This window comes from the organism of the source record quoted next, unplaced genomic scaffold (assembly GCF_019419815.1).
Source record: "Pyrus x bretschneideri cultivar Hongxiangsu unplaced genomic scaffold, Pyrus_bretschneideri_v1 Contig14, whole genome shotgun sequence".
Classification (NCBI taxonomy): Eukaryota; Viridiplantae; Streptophyta; class Magnoliopsida; order Rosales; family Rosaceae; genus Pyrus; species Pyrus x bretschneideri.
Genome location: NW_025999435.1, coordinates 7,592,443 through 7,608,308, shown reverse-complemented (window position 1 = coordinate 7,608,308; position 15,866 = coordinate 7,592,443).

Sequence of the window (15,866 nt, the reverse complement as noted above, 5' to 3'; positions counted from 1 at the left end):
CGCACTAGTCAATTTATTCATTGGAGTTCCCTTTTAAAGCATTGTCACCCTATCATCATTGAGAACATCTTCAAGGGGAAAAAAGAAGGAAAACGAAAAAAAAAATACACTATGTTATGAGATATATTTTTATATACCTGAAATACGAGTCGGTACATTATATGTTATAAAAAATTCTTAAAACTAAAACCTTTTAGGTTGATTATTTCAAAAGTTACTTAATATCTTAGCTAGTTTTTATTTCAAGCAGACATAATAATTTTGTACTTTTTATGCTGCCATATATGCACCTTAATGTATTTTGTAATAAGCATTCAATTTAAAGACATGTTTATTGAAATAAGGTCTTCTTCTTAATATTTTATAGGATATTATGTTAATGTTAGAGAGAACTAAATATAATATAAGCGTAGGATTTGAATCTTAAAAAGAACAATACTTCCGGGTTCTTTGACAGGACGAAAAAAAAAGGGTCTTGTTTTCAAGAAGTTCATTAATTGATGTCACATGCACATCACTTGTGACATCCCACATCGTTCAGGGGAGTGATCCTTAAATGTATATTCTCATCCCTACTTAGCACGAGGCATTTTGGGAGCTCACTGGCTTCGAGTTCCGTAGGAACTCCGAAGTTAAGCGAGAAGGGGGCTAGAGCAATCCCATGATGGGTGACCCACTGGGAAGTTGCTCGTGAGTTCCCAAAAATAAAACCGTGAGGGAATGGTAAGCCCAAAACGGACAATATCGTGCTACGGTGGTGGAGCGGGGCCGGGAAGTGATCCGTCCCAGGCCGGGATGTGACATCACTTGCTACACAAATGTGGTACAAAAATATGATTTCTCAAACATTTTCCGAATCAAAATAATTCACAACTTTTAGCCCCTGGATTACCGAATATAGTACTCTACACACACACACCCCAACCATATATATCTGTATTCCCAAGTAATTAGATTGCTGTACGTACATAATAGATTATGATTAAGACTGGTCATCTTTTTTATATAACAAAATTAGATTGGTCTTTATCTATCACTACTCATGACTAGGGAGATAGCTAACGATTACTCCTCACATTCAACATAAGCACTTGTCATTAAGCGCTAATCATCATATGTTTTAGACCTGATTGAAAACACGAAACACACATGTCTGTCTATTCCATTTCAACAAGTTGGTATTTACAAGAATTTACAATATATCTCTTACATAATCATGATGTCAACGTGAATCAGTTTCTTGAGAAACAAGTTAAAGTGAATATAACGCTAGTATAGTAAAAGTAATCATAGCATCAGTAAGAAATTGCACAATTATATGGGGAGAGCCACCTATAGGTTTGAAGTGGTAGTAGTCAAAAAGTCCTGCAAGAAGTTTTACAAGAAGTTGGTTCTTTTCATTAATTTTGGAGTGGAATTTCAACTTTATGGGGTTTATATTATTCGGTTAAATTATTTGTGTGTTAAGTTTAGCTTGAAATTTCATCACAGATGATTCATGTGAGGACGTGGAAAATCATCTTACTTCAAAAACTTACGAAACCTTACACAATTATAAGGAATTGAGCCCCTTTTCTCAACAGAAGTAGAAAAGGAGATCATCTCTAATTAAGAGAATTGAGAATATGTACACACTAATGTGAATGGGAAGAACATAGTTCGCACCCATGATGCCACAACAAATAATTAAATAATTAAATACACATCAAAGTGTAAAAACAAAAGGGAGATACAAGCGAGAAGGAGATCATCTCTAATTAACAGAATTGAGAATATGTATATATATACACCAATGTGAATGTGATGAAAATAGTTCGCACCCATGATGCCACAACAAATAATTAAATAATTTAAATACACATCAAAGTGTAAAAACAAAAGGGAAATACAAGCGAGGCGAGAGAGACCCAACACCTAAGAATCTCATCAATCCTCATCGATCGATCGAGTGCTCATGGTCATGGTGGCCGGCCTCAACAAGGAATGATTGTTTAGTGGAAAGCTCAATCACTTGTGGTGTTGTTAAATTGAAAAATGGACCATGTTTTCAAGTGCCCCTTACGTGATGCTTGAATATTTTTTGTGACTTTGAAAAACAAGGTAACTCGTGTGACCTATCAAATTAGCTTATATGTAGGAGGATAAAGTCATAAGTGAGCTCCTTTGATGTGTACATAGAACCACCTAAAGTTCAAAGCAATTGGATGATCAAAATGTGAGAATACGTAGTTTGACTTCAATGGCAAATCCTATACACAATGATTGTGTGATGAAAATTATAACCAAAAAACAAAAAAACTTGTAGCTCTTGTTTAATAGCATTGACTCTTACATCTGATATCTTAAGGGCCTGTTTGGTATTTTATTACAAAAATTTCATAATTTTATAAAACATTTCTTGAGAACAATTTTCTTCATAATTCAAAAACTTGTTTGGTATGAAATTCACAATTATTTTTAAAGAAAAAAAAAATGTCATCCTACACCAAGAACTTCTAAATTCAACAAAGGGAAAGATGAGAGAGAGAGCATCAGAGGAGAGGAGAGAGGAGAAAGAAATAGGAGAGACAATCAGAGGAGAGAGAGAGAGAGACAAAGAAAGAGAAGGAGAAAAAGCAAAGGTAAATTGGGGAGGGTAAGGATAGGGAAGATTGGAGAGGAGAGAGAAATCATTGAGTTAGAAGATAAGGAATTAGGTGTAAGAGGAAAGGGAAAAGAGAAAGAGGGAGTTTTAAATTTAAAAACTCTAAAACCTCTTGTTTTTAAGAAATAGGTTAATTTTTAAATTAGTTTTGAGTCCAGTTTTTAAAGAGTCTACCAAACAAATTTTTTTGTCAAATACCAAACAAGTTCTCAACACTTAAAAACTTGAAATTTTTTTTTGAGTTTAAAAAGTTAGATTCAAGTAAATTACCAACAAGCCCTAACATATTCTCCTCTTTTTCCATATCGCTTATATATTAAAAAAAAAATTTAAAAAGTATCAGACATAAACAAAAATGGATTTAGTTGAAAATAATAATTTCAAGTTAATCGTAATTAGCCTTTCATGCTTTCACAATTTATTAAAAAAACACTCTAAATACCCTTTTGAATAAACAACAAGCCTAAACTAATTTAAGTTCCATAGAAACACTATAAATCATAGCTGTTTCTTTTTCTTCTATAGTTGGATTTTTTTTCTCGAATTTTAACCTTGAATTGTTAATTTATAATATACCACAAAGGTGGTATTACTAATTAGGGTAATTTTTTTTTATAAAACCAATAAAATGTTATGATATTGATAACTGGGTAATTCTCACTTTATTACCCTCAAGTATCATGAAGTTCACACTTTGCTATCCTTAGGCTTTTTTGGTCTCAGCTTCATATCTTAATTTTGATTTTTTTGATACTTTAACACTTCCATTAGTCTTTCTGTCAAGTTCTCCATTAAGTAATGACGTGACATAACTTTGGCAAATATGGTGTGACATAACTTTTGCTAAGTGTATTTTCTGTATATATTTGCTAGGTGTATTCCCCCTTAGTGTCAAACAATTTTCACTGAGGGTGAGGTCTTGTCTTCCCAAAAAATTGTACTCTTTTCATCTTTTGCCTTATTCATGGGCTTTGAATGTTTATTTCATACCTAACTTTGATTTTTTTGATACTTTAATACTTCCGTTAACCTCTCATTAAGTGATGACGTGACATAACTTTCGCTAAGTATATTTCCTGCATATGTTTGCTAAGTGTATTTCCCTTAGGTATTGAACAATTGTTGCTAAGGGCTAGGGCTTGTCTTCCTAAAAATTGTACTCTTCATGGGAATTTGGATGTTATTTCATCCCTAAACTTTGATTTTTTTGACACATAATACTTCCTTAATCTTTCTGTCAAGTTTTTCTTCATTAAGTGATGACATGGCAAAACTTTTGTTAAAAGTGTATCTTGCATATGTTTGTGAAGTGTATTTCCCTTAGGTGTTGAATTTTCACTTGGGACCAGGGCTTGTCTTCCCAAAAATTGTATCATTTTACCCTATTTATGGGACTTTGAATGCTTATTTCATACCTAAACTTTGATTTTTCTGACACTTTAATAATTCCCTTAATTTTTCCGTCAAGTTATCTGTTAAGTGATAACGTGGCATAACTATCGCTAAGTGCATTTCCTGCATATATTTGCTAAGTGTATTCCTTTAGGTGTTTGAACAATTTTCACTAAGGACCAAGCTTTGTCTTCCCAAAAATTGTCTTTTTGCCCTATTCATGGGTCTTTGAATGTTTTTTTTACATGCAATGAAAATTTTTTTTGCACATATTTACTAAGGTATTTTACTCAAGTCATTAATCTTGTTAGAGTAAAAATACTTAGAACTTATCATCCTTTGCTTCCTTGAAGTGAAATATAATTTAATTCAATTAATTTTTGGAGTTAGCTAAACTCGAAGTTAATAAGTAACAGAATTAAACACAGATATGTTTGCAGGCTTAGGTGCCCTTTAGACCCCTATGATAACATTGCATAAAAAATGCTATACCCTACACTTATTGTTTATAAAGTTTCCCGCTGCAATAATCCGAACACTACCTTACTCTGACATTAGGTCTAAGAGCTGTGGAAAATTTCTTGCTCTTAAACTTGCTTTGGTGCATTGATAGGATTGAGGATGATAAAGTGATCGTTTTTTGTCCGGAATGGCCTATGGATCTTAATGTCAGTCGGCATATTTCGATTGCCTTGCTAGCTAAATAACATTTGCTTACACTTGCAAAAGATTAATCTAAGTGTTGCAAGATATTTTGAGCATGACCTTGGATCCATTATTCGTTCGCCTTGCCCTACTCCAGTATGAGGATTTTAATAATCATAACTTGTAACCCAGAAGGCACTTCCTCCTTAAACTGAATGCGTATTTGTTTCTAGTGAACCTTAAGCAAAATGTTCATTAGGGATTCAGCCGCTTGTATGTAAGATAAAAAAATACCTTTTGAATTCTTTTGTCAGACCTTATATGCATCACACCTGAGAGTTTTTTTATTGGATTACACTTAAACTGATTTTGCTAAGTTACTTATGCGAATTAGAGCTCCGTTGGAATAAAATTCCATTCAGAGGATTTCCAAGTTTAGATGCCTTAATCTGACCTAATTTAGGCACAAGTTCACAGCATAACGTACTTGACTTAGTATGCTAGACCTAGATAGAAGTAATCATACTTCAAGGTCGAAGTTTAGAGCCACCACTCAATAGGGTTCGGTTCGCCCTTTTCAATTATTCCCTCGAATGGGCAGAGCCAATGTGTACCCCACAGCCCTTAAGTTGCATAAACTTTCTAGAAGCCATATGGTGTATTAGAAGCTTATGGACAACATGGCCATGTCCCAATGTTCGTAGTCTTCCTAACGTAACTACGCTCAATATGAGTCGGGTCTCCCAAGCTGCTAAACATAATACCATGGGAATAGGCTTTATCATAAGAGTCTTCTTTAACACTACCACTTAGAATTTTTTTAACTTGGAATTTGGCAGAGTTTCAAAGCTGTGTGATATTTGGGATATTGGGGGATTCTCTGTACCGCAAAAAAGAAAAAGAAGAAGAAGAAGAAAGAACCGAACAAACAAAATTCGTGTGATAATCAAACTAAATTCTTATTATTAAAGAATGAAGGTTTGATGGAGTGTGGTTAAATCCAGATTGAACTACTTACATATCTCTAAGAAAGAGAATCAAATCGCTGATGTAACTCTAAGAAAAGATGATACAATAGGGGTTTACATTGGGGTTCATCTTTGAAGGTGGCTTGGCTTAGGCAAGCTTTCAAGTTGTTTCTCCAAGTCTAACCGTAGACGGGTGGCGTTGGAAGTTCTTAGTAATGTTGCCGAAGTTTGATATCTTTTGGTGATCAAAGTTTCATCCATGTGTGCAAGGTGTACATTCATTTGCCTCGTACTCCAATGACTTTGTATATACCTTCCCAGTTAGCCCCTAGGTTGCCTTCTTCAGGTACCTTAGTGTTCTCAAACTTCCCTTAAGACAAGATCTCAAATTTGGGTGTGCAAGGTAAGTACTCATTTCGATTGGTTGTATTACAAGAATGTTAATTATGATGCTAGAGGGAAGCTAAAGGGTTGCTATCTTTTTCTTGGTTATTTAAATTCTAATGTTCCTTTTTATGATTTCGAAAGGGTAATTATTAATGTTTTCGTGTGTGCTTGGGTTAATTTTAGGCGGCCCGAGGTTCAGCAAGCCCATTGTAGAGTTTGTTTCAGGGCGATTAGTATTCTGATATTTATCGAGGTTACGTGCTTAGGTGCATCTATTGATCTTCCCATGGTGAGTATCTGATGCATGCTCCGGGGTAGTATTTATAGATGGTGGAAGTTAGTTGTAGTGATCATCCAAACCTTTAATCCTCCTTGCTTAAGTGTCCTTAGTTTAGCCATGACAGTCGTCTCTCAACTTGAAGGTCTAGGCATGCTCGCATTCCTACTAGCTCTAGGATCCTGTCTTGGCCAAATATGTTTGCCAACCCATTGCATGGTTAACCTCCTGTTGTGGTGGAAGGGGCTCGTGGAACCTTCACTTTGGAGAATGGGGTTACTCGGGTCTCTACTAGCCTCTTCTCTAACCTCAATATGGAGTACATGGAGAGTAGAGTCCTAGTGGGTAAACTCGTGGGTAAACAACTGGATGCTAGGACTATTAAGTGGAAGCTTGGTCTAACTTGGGGGGATAGAGTCAAAAACCCTTTTTATCTTTACCACTTTGGGCATAGATGGTATGCTGTTAAGTTTACGAATGAGGAAAAATTGGAGTTTGTGCTGGACCATAGGCCCTGGTATATGAGAGGGCAAATATTTCATTTGGAAAGGTAGAGCATCCAATTTCATGATACTAACTTTATATCCAACCTAAGAGTTTGGGTAAGAATTCCAAGGGTGCCAGTCCAATATAGGAATGCGGAAATTCTGGAGGTTAATACTGAACCTATTGGAAGCTTTATTAGGGCTAGTGAGACTACTTTGTCTGGTTTAAATGGCTTATTTGTTTGTGTTTTGCTGGAGGTTGACCTTTGATTGCCTCTTAAAAGATTAATTGTGATGAATGATGATGAGGAGTGTCTGCTTCTGTTAAGTTATGAGAAGTTATTTGAAATTTGTTTTTATTGTAGATGAATGCGCTCTAAGAGGCACTCATATCCTGCAGATTTTGATAATGATTGATGCTTGCTAGTGGATAGGATTTTTTAGGATGAGCCGATGATTTGCCTAGAGAACTTCCCAGTTAGTGATGAGACTAAGAATGACCTTGAAGAGGGGGTTATGTTGTTGTTTTCTCAACCTACCTTGGTGGACGAGTTTGGTCATTTGAAGGGTGATGGTCTATCTCAAGGGGCAAATGTTTAAAAGCAGCGTGAGGAAATAAGAGGTGGTCTGAGGTTCTTGTGAGGAGAGGTAGAAACATCAGTAGGGGTAAAAGCTCATCTCGTAGAGATGGGAGAAGCTATGATAATGTTGTCAAGGGCAATATGACTTGGGTCTCGGGGCTGACTTGGTGTATAAGTGGTGCGTGGTGGCTAATTGAGGGTCTAGGTATAGTACCGTTGGTCACATGAGTGTTGCTGAAGAGTTGGGTAATGGTAGTAGTAGCAAGCGAAAAAGTGTGAAAGAGGTTACCGATCTTGGGGCCTGAGATTATGTTTTCATGGAAACAGAAGATGGTGTGCTTGAGCAAGTTCAGATGGGGGGAATGGGAAGAGGATAAGAAGTGAAGCTAAAGATAGAGAGAGTCCGAGTTACAACCTGGATGAAGTTGATTGATGAAGTTGATTTATTGGAATTGTAGCGGCTAGGGCAGGCCTGATTTTGCCAGCCAGTTTAATTGCCTTTGTAGTTTAAATATTTTAGATGTTTTTTGTTTAGTAGGACCGAAGTTTAACCTAGATAGAGGTCTAAGTGCTAAATTGTCTAAGCGGTTCAGTAATATGCTTTTTGCCAGATGAGATGGTAGGGCTAGTAGTCTTTGTTTATGTTGGAATGTTTTCAATATTAATATTAATGTTCTTGCCCACAATTCTTAGATTTATTCACTGTGAAGTCACTGAAAAATGCTCTGCTAAGCAATTCTTATTTACTTGTGTTTATGCATACCCCCAAAAAAGTCTCCAACCCCAACTTTGGAATGAAATTATATCTTTATTTCCTAGCAATAATCCTCTTCCTCCCTGGTTGCTGATAGGCGATTTTGATAACATTGTTAACTTGGAAGAAAAGTTTGGGGGTGATAGGAATGTTAGTGAGCATATGGTAAACTTTAATAATTTTCTTAATGAGGGAAATTTAATTTCAATCTCTGTTACTGGGGTGCCATTTACTTGGTGTAATGGTCATAAGGATAAGTTATTATCTTTGAAAGACTAGACAGAGCCATTGCTAATATGAATTGGATTAATACATTTCCAGATGCTAATCTTCATAACTACCCTATCTTTGGGTCTGACCATAGTCCTATTCTTCTTGATACCAATAATTTTAGAAGTGGTAACACTCTGGGGGTTAGCACCTTTAAATTTGAGGCCATATGGCTTTCTCATCCAGAGTTTAAAAGTGTTGTTAGGAAGGCTTGGGATCAAACTTTTATTAGCAGTGAGTGTGAGAAAGTAATGGGTTGTTTAGGGACTTTTAGATTTCTAGTCAAGAACTGGAATAAAGAGGTATTTGGGAATTTATTCGAGAGAAACAAGAGTTTGCTGTGGGATTTAAATAAAGTGCAGAAAGAGATATGAATAACCCTAATTCTAATAGCCTGTTTGTTAAGGAAATGTGGATCAAGAATCAATTTAATGAGGTTCTTAAGATTGAAGAATTATTCTGGGCCCAAAAAGCTGGAACCATTTGGCTGCAGCTTGGTGATAGAAATACTAGATATTTCCAAACGGTGGCTAATGTAAGAAGGAAATGGAATGAAATTTGTAGAATCAAGGATAGTCAAGGCAATTGGTGGTAGATGGGTGAGGGCATGGAGAGTGTGATCGTTGAGGATTTCAAATCTAGATTTTGAGGCCTTCCCATGACGTTCTGGCGAGCTTCATTGACATCCTTGTTCCTTGTACAAGTAATGTGCATAATGATAATCTTAATAGGCCTATTATCGAAGTTGAAGTGTTTGAGGCGGTTAAAAGTATTGGAGCCTTGAAAGCTCTAGGGTCAGGTGGTATTCATGCTTCTTTGTATCATAATTGCTAGGAAATAATTGGCCCTTCTGTGGTTAATTTGGTTAAAGTTTTCTTCTTGAATGGTTCAAGCCTTCATCTAATAAACCATACCAATATTGCCCTTATCCCAAAGGTGGAGAACCCTGAAGTGTTTACTAACTTTAGACCAATAAGCCTGTGTAATGTTACTTATAAGATAATTACCAAAATCTTGTTGAGTGGAATAAACCTTTGTTAAAAGTTACATTTCTAAAAACCAAGGGGCCTTTGCTCCTGGAAGATCCATTCAGGATAACATTCTTATAGCTCATGAAATCTTTGCCTCTTTTAAGGCTAAAAAAGATAGGAAGGGTGCTATGGCTATTAAGCTTGATCTGGAAAAGGCTTATGCTCTTCTCAGGTGGGATTATATTAAGGAAGTGTTGGCTAAGTTCGGTTTTCATGATCACTGGCTCAAGTTGATCATGGATTGTATTACATTGGCATCCTTCTTGGTGATTATTAATGATAAGTCTTATGGTTATTTTTGCCCGTCCAGAAGCATTAGACAAGGTGATCATTTATCCCCTTATATTTTCATCCTTTGTATAGAGCCCTTAATTAGACATTTAGATAAGTTAGGAAACTCACCTAAAAGTAATGTTGGTATTTTAACGGCGCCTAGAGGTTATAGAATTTCTAATTTGATGTTTATGGATGATTGTTTGATTTTTTTCTTGTGCTACTAGCATTGCGAATAGGAATATAGCTAGAGTTCTTAATAATTTTGCCCAAACTTCTGGCCAAAAACTAAACATTCATAAGTCTTCTCTTTATTTTTCTAACAACACCCCTAACAACATTAGGAATGACATTGTTAATATTCTTGCTATTCAACATAAAGCCACGATTGGCAGGTATTTAGGTATCCATAATATTATTCTATGGAAGGACCAAGTTAATTCTGAAGAGCTTATTATCAAAATAAAGAATAAGTTAGCTGGCTGGAAAGCAATTACTCTCTCTAAAGCTGGAAGACTAACTTTTATCAAGGCTAACCTGCTAGGTGTTCCCAATCATAGTATGTTTTGTTTTAAATGTCCTAAGAAAGTTTCTGAAACTTTAGATAGAGAAAGTAGGAGATTCTTGTGGGGAAAAGATAGTAAGCTTGTCCCTGTGGCCTGGAATAAAGTGTGCAGCCCTAAAGATAAGGCAGGTTTGGGCATTAGGAAAAGTAGTCATTTCAATAATGCTTGTCTAGCTAAGCTTGGATGGAAAATTTTAACGGATAGTCAAAACTGGTGGGTTCAAATTGTAAAGGATAAATATCTAAAAAGAGAGAAGTTCCTTAAAGCTAAAGTCAGACAACACCACTCATGTGCCTGGAAATGTATTCTTAAGTCCAAGAATATCATTAATTGGGGATGCGGTGGATTGTGGGAAATGGTGAGAGCGTCTGCTTCTGGACCCATAATTGGGTTTTTCCTTTCCCCCTATCCAACTTGATCCCGCCCAGTAACTTGGTTAATATTGATTCAAACTTGAAAGTGAGTTATTTCATTACTAATGGTCAATAGGATTGTAGTCAGTTGAGCCAGTTACTTCATAATGACATTGTGGTTAAGATATCCATCATTCTTCTCCCTATGACACCTCAAGATGATGTGTTTTGCTGGGGCCCTAATGCGAATGGTAAGTTTTTGGTTAAGTCAGTAACGTGGATCCAAAACGGAAATTTTAATAATAATAATGTTAGTGGGCTTCTTAAGAAAGATTGCATACAAGAGATAGATTATCCAGGTTGGTCAACAATATTCCTTCCTCCTGCCCTATGTGCGATGATGAGGAAGAGAATAAAGCTTATTTATTCTTGAACTATAACTTTGCAAGATTAATATGGAATGGTCAAGCTATTCCTAACTCTATAAGGTTAAATCAAAATCTCCATTTTATTGATTGGCTTAATGATCTTGAGGTTAAGATTGATGTTTGTATGTGTGCTCTTAGTAAAGCTTTACTCATTTGTTGGCAAATCTGGAAGGAACGAAACCAGGTGATATTTCAGAATAAAGTGCTAAACCATTCCTGGATTGTTAAGGATGTGGTTAATCTTGGAAAGGAGTTTCTTGAAACTAATAATTTAAGCCCTGTAAGTCAAAATGGTAACTCATCTCCCCATTGTTCTCATATTCGATGGCGGCTTCCTCATAATGGTTTTGTTAAGCTCAACTTTGATGGCTCTATGATGGACCAAGGTGCAGCTTCTGGTTTTGTGATTAGGAATGAGGCGGAGGATCCTATTACTACGGGGGCTAGACGTACTGGCAAAAACACGATTTCTGTTGTGGAATGCCTTGCTCTGCAAGATGGCCTTTGGTTGGCTAAGGCCAAAGGTGTGTCTCGTATCATGGTGGAAGGTGATTCAAAATTGGTGATTGAGGCTATTAGGGGTAACTATAACCCCCGGTAGAGACTAAGGACCATTCTTGAAGATATTCGTTAGTTGGCTAAGTCGTTCTTGAAGATTAGTTGGAATCATGTCTTTAGGGAAGCGAATTTTCTGGCTGATGCTGCCAGTAGAGTTGGTTTTTCAGCTGATTTGCATATTTGGGATAATTTTCTCCCTGTGGAAGCCTTCTAGACTTTTATGTTTGATTGTACCTAAACTGGTTGCCCTAGGGGCTTTTCTCTTTAATTTAATTCTTTTTTATTATAAAAAAAAAAGTTTTAACCCCTTTATTATACTATGACTCGATCTGTTGTTGATAGGCGACAAGTTGGACTTAGGCACATTCCTTGCGCTTTTTCGCAAAGTCATTTAGATTTAAGGATTCTAGCATTTTCCAATTTAGTCTGTTCTTCAGTATCTAAGTTTGGCATTATTATGACCTAGACCAGGATGATGGCTTCTGTTTCTAAGGCATGGAAAATGGAGTTTCTCCAGTTGGTTTCCACACAATAGTGTGATACATCCATAGAACTCAAGACAATTCCTCTGTCTGCTTACCTTTCTTTTGCTCAAGTCTTTTCTCCAAGCAATGGATGATCGTTTTGTCTGAAGCTTCTACTTGACCATTGCCCCGAGAGTATCGCATAGTGGAAGTAAGATAGAGGATTTCGAGTTCTTTGTACCAGTCTGTGACTTTGCAGATCATTGTTGGAGAATGGTGTGTGAAATGTTGAATCAGTAGTTGAAATTTTTCAAGACAAAAGACTTGACCACTACACTAGTACCGAGACAAGGGCTCTGCTTCGAATCATTTAAAGAAGTAATCTATTGCTACTATAAGGTATACTCTGTTTCTTTAGCCTTATTAAGTTCTTCTGCATGCTGATGATTCATTGGTGCATAAGATGAAAAACTACCAGGTTGTTGTAGGGTTACGCCTAAATCGCCAGTTTCACAATTCTAAGAGATTGAGTTGAAGCGCCATTAAAGGTATGTAGAGTAATCTTACTCTTCTCATCCTCCTCGTTGTTTCTTTAATGAAGAAGTTAACTTTGGATCTGTTATCTATCAGCACTTGGTGAACCATTGCATTTGAGATCTGAGAGTGTCATTATGTGAGAGCGCACATCTTCCAAATCTTGATCAAAGAACATCAAGATGTTGGACTCGATCGGAAAAAGTTTGTTGATGGAAGCTAGCATTCTCGATTTTTTGCAGCGGTCTTTCTCTCATTTCTGGTATTGTCATATGTTTTTGCTCCTCGTAGATGCAGTTGACGTTTAGTGTTCGTTTATTCACCAACCCTTGGTTATCATACTATTCTAGATCATGCTTAGGCTTTTTATGAGAGGTTTTGGAAGTTCGGCCATGTCATTTCGCATAGGTTTGGGGTCCAAATGAGTGTTGTCATGGCTAGTTGTTCTTCTGGAATTATGGTATTCAGGTCCTTAAATCTGAAAACAGCATCTTCTAGAGCTTCCACGCAAAGTTTGTTAACAAGTTTTGATCAATTCTCCACCTGAAAAGTCATTAAGATCTCGCGAAGTTTGTTCACAAAGGTATTGATCCTCATCAAGACTTCCCAAATCTAGTGTATGATAGGGGTAACTTCATCGTCAGGGCCCCGTTGTTTCCTAGTGCGACAAAAGTGTACAAATCTTGATTGCTTCCTCAATAGGAATTGGTACATCCCTTCACTAAACTATATAAACTATCTGAACTAGACATGATGTGGTAGAGTGATTAGGATGTGGGAATATGAAGTACTAGCATTCACTGAACTATCTGATGTACCAATTCTTGGAATCAAATTCACACACCATCGCAGACAGAGGAGTTACACAAATCCGACAACCTGTAAAAGAATAAACAACAAAGATAAAAGTTGGGTATATATGAGGTACCGGCCAAAGGATCTCCGACAGTCAAGTTAGTAAGCAATATAAGACTCAAACAGTGGGCAAGAGAATAGAGTATACGATAATTGCATTACCATAGATGAACCTTGGATGAGTGTATTTATACTAGTCAAGAGAGAGGCCTTTTAGGATATGGAATCCGTATTAAACTAGGAGAATCCAAGAGGATATTTAAGATTAGATATTGTGTTCTCTTTAGAGTATGGTTACTGCAGCACATACCAAGCCCTAAATTATAAGAATCTCCAAGAATATTGGAAATTAGTATGATCCCCAATCGAATCAGGTCGCCTACTTTTTTGGAGCTCAGCTGGATGTGGTGGCATCACTGGCTTGTTTGATCAACTCAATCTAATTCGAGTTGTTGAGTCCATGACTAGACTTCTGAGGTATTGTATTCTGATCCCTCTTACTCCAGCCTGGAATATCATGGTCCCCCATATTTCATTGATTATGTAAAAAAAAAAAAAAAAAAAAAAAAGATAAAAATTGGCAATGATACATGGCTAATTATTAAAGATTATATTGACCTTTGACTACATAACCTTACTCATTATCTATAAGATTTTAATTAGTGATTCAATCTAAATTATTTCAAGTAAGAAAAATAGTAAATCTATGATGCTAGGGAGTATAGATACTGCAAACTTTTTAACTGTTGATTCTTAATTTATTATTTATTTTTAAATAAAGATCTAGCTGTTAAAATTCCTAGAATATGGCATACTTCAGGGAACCATAGAAAATCCATATCACCAAATCTCTCTATCTAGGTAGCTCAACCTAGGCCTAAATCAATATAAGTAGACGGGTACATGTATTGTTTCAGTTTACCTATTTGATTGTAAGTAGTGTAAATCCAACATTATGGGACGTTACACGTACTTATAATGAGTTAGGATACTACTCATGCTGTGGTGGAACCTCAACTTCCTATACAATATCAAAGTAGGTTAACTAACGCGTTAAGCCCAACAACCGATGTGCTACCACATCATCAAGTATGTGTTATGCTTAAATGACCTCAAGCGTGAGGAGGCACATTGAGAGTGGTGAATCTCACATCGAGGAATCAAGGAATCTTATATGTGCTTATAAGGAGCTTGGTTTCTACACATATTCGACACGTATGATGCCATTTTGTTTTTTGTTTTATTTTTTTATTTTTTCACTTTTGTGTTAGTGATGAAGAAGAGTGGATGATGGATAATAGGAAAGTTGCTGAAAATATGTACAAGTATATACACACATGAAAACTAAAAACCAAAATTTATTTTAAGATGTTTTCACTTTCAAGATTTTGTTTTGATTGATTCCTCCTTATTCTTGCCTTGTATCCCATCATCCTTCTTCATCCCTCATTTCTCTAATATACATTCTTCATATCTAAATCACAAAAAATATAAATAAAAAAACTTTCATCAGCATTCCTTGTATACAAATGTTCACTTGCAATTTCATTAATTTGAAGTAAATACTAATGTTTTTGGATTGCCAATAACAATTCTGAAACTAAAAATTGAAGTAAATAGGCGTACCTATGAATTTATCCGGGCTTGTTATTTGATCCAGCCTAACCCAAAATTACTTCAGCTAAATTAGGCAGGCCTCCAAATCCAGGCCCTGTACTCTATTCTGCTTGCTCAAAATTTACAGGAATTTACAGCTCCTCCCCAAAACTTGACGCGTAGTTACAATTTCACCCACTCTCTTACTTTCCACGAGGTCTGTTGTTTCACCGATGCCCATATCGAGCAGAAGAAAGTGCGGCCCAAAGCGGCTATAGAGTGCCCTTCGTCGTATTGTCTTCCTCCAGAAGCACAGCCAGGTTTGCCTTCTTCTTCTTTCTTCTTTTCGTGGATCAATCTTTCGTTGAATTAGGGTTTTTTGTCACTTCATAGTTTGTTCTGGGATCGTTCGTTTAGGGTTTTGCATATTTGGCCTGCAAGCTGTTTGATTAAATGCCTCAAAGAAGTATCTGACGAATCAGTTAGGTTTTTTTGCTCCTTTTTGGTCTGTTGAAACTTCTATTGGTTTAGTTTTTAATTGCTTTTCGTATAAGGTGTGTAATGTTGTGGTAATTTTTGACATGAATTTGATGCTGTGGAGATTTTGGGTCGATACTTATATACTAGGGTTGCTGTTTATGCTGCAATTGTTTGTAAAATTTTCGAGGTTGAAAATTGTGGTCTTTGATTTCACTTCTCGACTAGTATTAAGCATTACTGAGCGGCCATATTGATGTTTGTGGTTATACAAATCATAATTCTCATAGGAAACAGATGAATGTAGACCACTATTTTTCTTATTCGG